Below are 6,985 nucleotides of genomic sequence, written 5' to 3'. Positions count from 1 at the left end.
GAACCGAAAGAAAACTTGTGGCAACAGAAAGGCCCACAACGTCATTTGTTTGTACTTTTCTTCTTCATATCCTCTTATTTTTTCTGCTTCATCAAAGAAAAATGACAACCGCACTCACACACAGAAAAAAATGTGCACACCTGTATCCGTCTTGACTTTGACACGCCTTCCATCAACTGCCCCGATAGGCACTCGCCACCACACACACAGACGCTGCAGTAGAAAATACGAAGCATCTCGCACCGCCATTGGCAAGTTCTTTCTCGTTGGCGAAGTGAATCGAAGCACACGACTAGTGGCAGTGAGTGCAAAACACCAGTAAAAGCATTTGCAAAAATAAGTTAAGGGCCTTTGTATCTGCACTTTAGAAACCCCGATTACCAAGTAGGAAGCCAATTGACATCGATTTGAGCATCGTTCTCACGCGATATTCTTACACCACGAAAGGATCGAAACGGTCCGGAAAAGACAGAAGAATAGCAGAAGTAATTGACGAGGCAGGGATAGAGACAGCAGGTATACGTGAATCGGATTGTTTGAAATGCGGGCCAGTAACATGACATTTCTATACAGGGAAAGCTTGCAGCGAGCCGAAGCTACGACTGGCGGAAGAGTCGCAGGAAAAGACGCTCATTGGGTAAAGCGACTAGCTCCAGTCTCGAAGAACGGCGAATTGAGCGTGAACCTAATCACAACAGGGGATCACCAAGTAAGTTGGAACGTTACATCTACTTGGCCGAACATAAATATTGATTTTTATCGTCAGGAGAGCCGACGATTCGGTGCGAGAGATGGCTGGATGGTAAATCTTCCCAAGGGCGAAGATCGTTGTCTGTCGAAGAGCACGGCGATTAGTTATTGGAATATCGGTCCAGAGCGCAGCGAGAGAAGCGTCGATCGGGAAGTGCAGGTGAAACAGAAGTGATACAGGGTTCACTGCGCGAGCAAGAGACACTCCCGATAGTGCGCCGGAAGGGAGCCGTAAGCAGGCGGCGTGTGAAAGGGGCGACGCCGGCGTTGAGGGTGCATCAACCGAGGGTGGTACGAAGCCATCTAAGGGCCCGTAGTGTGGGTGATAGCAGCACACGAAGGAAAGCAGGTTGTGAGTACGTAGTGGTAAAATTAAGAACTATGACAGGGATACAATGATGAATAGGAGGTTAGGAGATCGTGAGAACAAATGTGATAAAATGATGAGACAATAGACGCGATCAAGAGCTGAATGAACGGGGTCAAGCTGTAAATAGCTCACCACAAGACGGATGTGTTGTTGGTCAGCAACTGCAAGGCGGTTCAGCGGAACAGGTCACCGTTGAGCTTTAACAATCACGTTGATTACACCTGCGAAAAGTACGTCTGTTATTTAGTGTTTCGTCATCGATACAGCAATAAAAACTAAGCGGAACCGCGAAAATCTGAACAGGATGTTCCGGCTGATGGTCGCACGAATTGCGATTGAGGATATTAAGTGCTACTATCAATGAAACGCCACAAACGTGAGGAAAAGCTGAACATGATGTTCCGGCTGGTGGTCGTACGAATTGCGATTGCGTACAGAATAATATCTTTGGAGGCGGTAAGCGTTATTGCCGATATGATCCCCATCTGCATCACCCTGGCAGAGGGTATTAAGTGCTACTATCAATGAAGCGCCACAAAAGTGAGGAAGATTATAAGAATCGATTCAATGGTGATGTGGCAACAGTGGGACAATTCCACCTGAAACATGTGCGAGGTTTGAAGCGACGTGCAGGAAGCTACTTAAAATGGGAGGACCGAACATCAACTGGGATAATGTAGCCTACAAAATGACAACCGACATACAGACGTGGAACGCAGTCAACAGAGTTATGATGTAGATCGTGATCGTCTTACCGGAAACGGGTAACTCTCCGCAGCAATAAGCTAGATCCACCGCCGAGGACTAGTCGAGTAGACTGTTACAGAACACCGAGTGTGGGTCGTCGAAACGCCAGTGAACTGGACGCCACGCTTCACCCGGAATCACCAGACCAACCGTAGCACCCCACCGGTTATTCCAATAGACATATAGCGAAAACCAAAGAAGAATCGAATATTGGAAGAACTTCTTTCGCCAAGGAACTCTCCGTCAGCTTAAGTTAGATTCAACGCTGGGGACTAGACTGAATGGACCGCGACGACACTACCAGTCGGGGTCATCGGGACACCAGTAAACCGGACGCCCTGCTTCACCGGAATCGCCGAACTAATCTCGGCACCTAGCTGATTGGCTTCTGAGGAACTGCTCGTCGGAGAACTCTCTGTCGGAGTAGGTCAGGTCTATCGTCGGGGACTAGACCGAGTAGTTCGCGAACAAGTCGGGGAGTTGAATGGCTCATCAAGGAAGTAGTGCTAAATGGCACAAGAAGAGAACTGTAGGGCTTAAAGGAGTGCTAAATGGCATCGGACACGCAGCCAAAGAGATCAAGAAATTGTGGTACCAAAACCAAAGAAGAATCGGTAATGGGAGAACTTCTTTAGCCGGAGAACTCTCCGTCAGCGTACAGTCAGATTCACCGCCGGGAGCTATACTGAGTAGACCGCGACGAGACACCACCAGTAGCACCGGGGCTCCAGAAAACTGGACGCCCTACTCCACCGGAATCGCCAAACTGACCTTGGCACCTGGCTGGTTGGCTCGCTTTCGAACTTCTCTCGCCAGGACACTCTTCGTCAGAGTAGGCTAGATCCATCGTCGGGGATTAGACCGAGTAATTCGCGAACTCAATGAGGAAGTGGTATAAAATAGCACAAGGGAACCGAAGAGCTAAGTAAATTTGACGGTCTGAAGGTTGCCGCCCAGATTGTCCTCGTAGGGAGAGCACTAACTCTAGAACCACAGCTAACTTTCCTACCACCATACAGATATTGCCACGTTGTGTGGATGGTCGAAAACTGGTAGTGTAAGAACTAACTACTAAGTAGATGAATATGAGTAGGGGAAAGAGGGTAACAGTGGAACTATGAAAACGTATTGTTTTCATAGTTCCACTGTTACCCTCTTTCCCTATATGCTGTGCACATAAAAAACCTCTTTCCGAAGTAATGCCGTAAGGTAATGCCGGGGAGGAATCAGGTTCCGTACAAGATTAGTTGTATTAACGGGTCGGGTGACTATCCAAACCCGTTCCCTGAGTTGTTGGTTTTTGTACATTTTTTCCTTCTCTGGTTGTTTTGAACATTTTTTCTGCTCTAAAAAACATATATACATACATACATTGTACACATACACAAAAAATATTCATATCTCCCCCTCCCAAAAAAAATTTCTACTACGCCACTGCTCGTTGAACAGCATTGCTTCAATATTCATGTTCCAACCGCTTCATGCAGTCGTTCTGCTTTCCGCGCTCATTAAGCTCTCTGCTACGTTCGTTCTGCTCTCCGGATTCATTCAGCTTTCTTCATTCAGTTTGGTCTCTCATGTAAGTTAGTGCTTTTATGTGCTCTTGTGGGTCTGCCTCTCTTTGTTGTACTAATGTCTGCTGTCGCTTAGTTGTTTGGTGGGTATTTGGGGTGGTGGGTTGATGTGTGCTTATTCCTTCTCTGGGGACTTCGCTGTTGGTAGATGGCTCAAGTTTAAGCTTATGATGAATGTAGCTGTCTTCAAAATCTTCATTTTCGTTTTGCGCTGTAACTCTAGCTTCCATTATTTCCTCATCGGTTAGCATTTTCAAATCTGGGCAATAAAATGTTCCGCGTGATGTGTTGAGTGTAGGGTGTTCATTGACTTGGATTCCAACAGTGCCTCCGAACGTGGCTTGCTATTTGAGTTGCTCTGGTTGCTGGCGACGCAGCAACTAGAAGATCTTTGGAGCTAGCGTCAATCCGGCGCTAGCTTAGTCCGTTAACTAAGTTTGTGTCGGATTCTGATGCGAGGAACTTAAAACGCCTCCAATAACTTATTTAACTAGAAAATACCAAACACTTTTGCTTATAATCACCAATAGCGAACCCCGAAATGGGTATTAGGGAAATGACCATCATTTGACTCTCACAAACTACGAAGAAACAAACGTACACTGTGTCAGAGATCCGCTTTAACACAGCCAGACCCATGACACTTCGTGCGCGACTGGCATAATTTTGTTCTGTCAACCATTCAGTCCTCGGAACGAAGAAACACCTTGACTTGGGGACTCCTGTTTTCAGTCGACTCTTATGACATGGGAGACATAATCCAGTGGATCAATTCTTGGCTGAGATACTTCAACCCGCGGGATGCCACACGGCCTCTAGGCTGGTTTTTTCCGAAAAAGGATAATATGAATAGGCAGAAAGCTTAAAATAGAACCTCGAAAGCGGATTAGCATACAGTGCAATATACGATGTAGTGTTACACACATTGCACGAAATGGAACCATAATTAAGAATTCCAGTAAGTTAGGAAAGCTCATGCATCTTGGAACACTCATGACTTGAATTAAACTAAAGTGGTAAAAATGCTTATGGGAACATTTCGGAACACATCAACACGATCTTCTTTTTTCAATAATTATTTCTATAATTCATTTATTTTCTGGTTTTTAAATTATGTTCATATAATTCGTCAGCATTCTTTCTCATTTTGTTGGTATCCTTCTGAATTGTGGATCTTAAGCAGCATCTTGTATATTTCTTTACTGTTGTTTTTTGTTTGTGTCACACTATTGTTTCAACTCTCTGTTGTGTACTTTTCTTCGTCTTCGGTCTGTTGCAGCTCTATACGGTTGGATTTTATATACCTACTTTTGTTGTTTTATGCTCGCCATTTTGCCTACAGTTGCAGCGAATGAAGTGTATAGTCAGTAAATTTCAGTATTCTGCGATAATCTACATGTAACTAGGTTTTTTTCGCTACTATAGTCTCAACAGAGCGTTTACTCTTTGTGTTTTTAATTTTGTTTTCGTAGATAAAGGTTTTTGTTTCTCATCATTTCTCCTCTAATGAAATATACCAGCATCTCCAACGATTATAATGGTTGTTTCGTTCTTTTTTATTTTGTATTTGTCTTCTCTCTTTTTTTACTATAGAAGTGAAGTTGAAACACTCTTGTTTTTATTTTCATATTATTTCCATAATTATTTCAGAGTCGCTATAATTACTAGATAACATTTAAATGGCAAATTTATACAAATTGTTTAAAAATAAATAATTGGGACCAAGTTGTTCAATTGTTCCCTCCACTTCATTTGTCGTCTCGCAAAACAAGATGCTGTCGTTTCACGTGATTAACGAACCGGGTGCTACACCCGATTCTGAACCTATGCGTTTAAATTAGTTTGACTTTCTTTTGTTGGTTTTACAATGTTAGACACTTAAAACGAGATTCCTAAGGGCAACACAGTACGATTAGGAGTGAACCTATAACGCAAGATAATCAATTAGATAATTAAACAGAAGACTAACCGGTAAGTGTAAATTCTATAGTAGGTTCTTTTTTGAAAAGCACAGCCAAAATAAAAGTTATTAAAGTTAATACACTGTTTTCTACTCTCGTGTAAATTAATGTAGTATTTCGCAGCGTTCAATTACAGTTCTTTTTACAGTTTGCTTTCCATAGTGTAGCAACAATGTTAATCTCTACTCGTTTTTTTGTTATTATTAAATTACTATTCCTTAAACTGTGGCGTTATCGATCTAGTTAAATGTATTTGTTTGTTTTTGTTTTTATATTGTTGTTTTTTTTCATTCGCCTATAATATGCACTGACTGTGTAGTTTAAAATTTGTAGAAATATACTGGTATTTTCGTAAAGTGGTAGAATTTGTCTGACTTTTGATTTACTTTTCGCGTTTTGTTACAGTTTTTAATTCATTCATTGTTCGTAGATAAACAGTTATCAAATTACTTTTGCTTGTTCGTTTCTCGGATAGAGGAAGAGTGTCTTGCGATTTGTGTGTCTGTTTTTTGGAGTGTATTTATAAACATTAAGAGAAAGAGCTATTATCTGCTATTAAATTCGATTTTATAACCATCTTTTTACAGGAAAAATAAGTCTTTGCTTATTTTGTGGAGTACCTGCTGGCCTTCCGGGAAACACTGGTCAGTTTTGCTCGAAACAGTTGTGAAACAAACAGCAATAAGATTATGCGTACTTTATTTCTTTTTATTCGGTCTCTTTCTCTCTTTAGTTTCGCGGTCTTCCCAAACAAAAGTGTTGTTATTAATTTAACTTGCTTCGATTCAAATTGCTGCAAACCTGACATTGGCTAACAGAATAAAAGCAGAAAGTAACTTTCTGAATTTATTCCTTTTATCGCGCTGCGATCATCTAAAGTAGGAGATTGTCGTTGGCGGTCAACGTGCGTAATTGGTCTAAAAATATTACTATGCTATATTTTCCCCTATAAAACGACACTCAGTTAACTACGAAACGTTTGTGAGTTCTTGTAAGTGTGTATCCATAGTATGTGTGAATGAATGAGTCTTATTATCGTGTGCTCTCGTCGACAAAAATATACATATACGATTACGTGAATAAAGCGTATTTTCTAATTTGTACTTCTTTTTTCACATCAGGAGTCTTCAGGAGTAATCGACTACGAAAGGTGATTCCACGAACGTTCCCGCGGTTTGGCATCGTCTCAAGCCGCACACTTTCGGGGGTCCGGGACGTGGACCTATGAAAATATGAAAATTATTTATGCTTAATGTTATAATTGCTTTTTTGTTGTTGTTATGATGTTCGATCTTAGTTGGTTTTGTTGTTTCCGGGAGATACTATCCTAGATATCGACATGTATTTTTCTATCCTGATACCGCACGATAGGGAATTAGCTTTGGTTAAGTATCGCCACATGACACTCAGTTGAAAAAAATGGGACACTTATATTTGTCATGATTAATACAGTTGGTTCTCAGTTGACGGTTCTACAATCATTCTCCATATTTGAAAAGTTGGAGGGCTATGTGCAATGCTTGTTTATTCAAAACAAAATTGTGTTCACAAGCGACGAACACAATCGGCACGGTGTGCCACGT

Source organism: Topomyia yanbarensis, chromosome 2 (assembly GCF_030247195.1).
Source record: "Topomyia yanbarensis strain Yona2022 chromosome 2, ASM3024719v1, whole genome shotgun sequence".
Taxonomy (NCBI): Eukaryota; Metazoa; Arthropoda; class Insecta; order Diptera; family Culicidae; genus Topomyia; species Topomyia yanbarensis.
Note: the sequence above shows the minus strand (reverse complement) of the source record.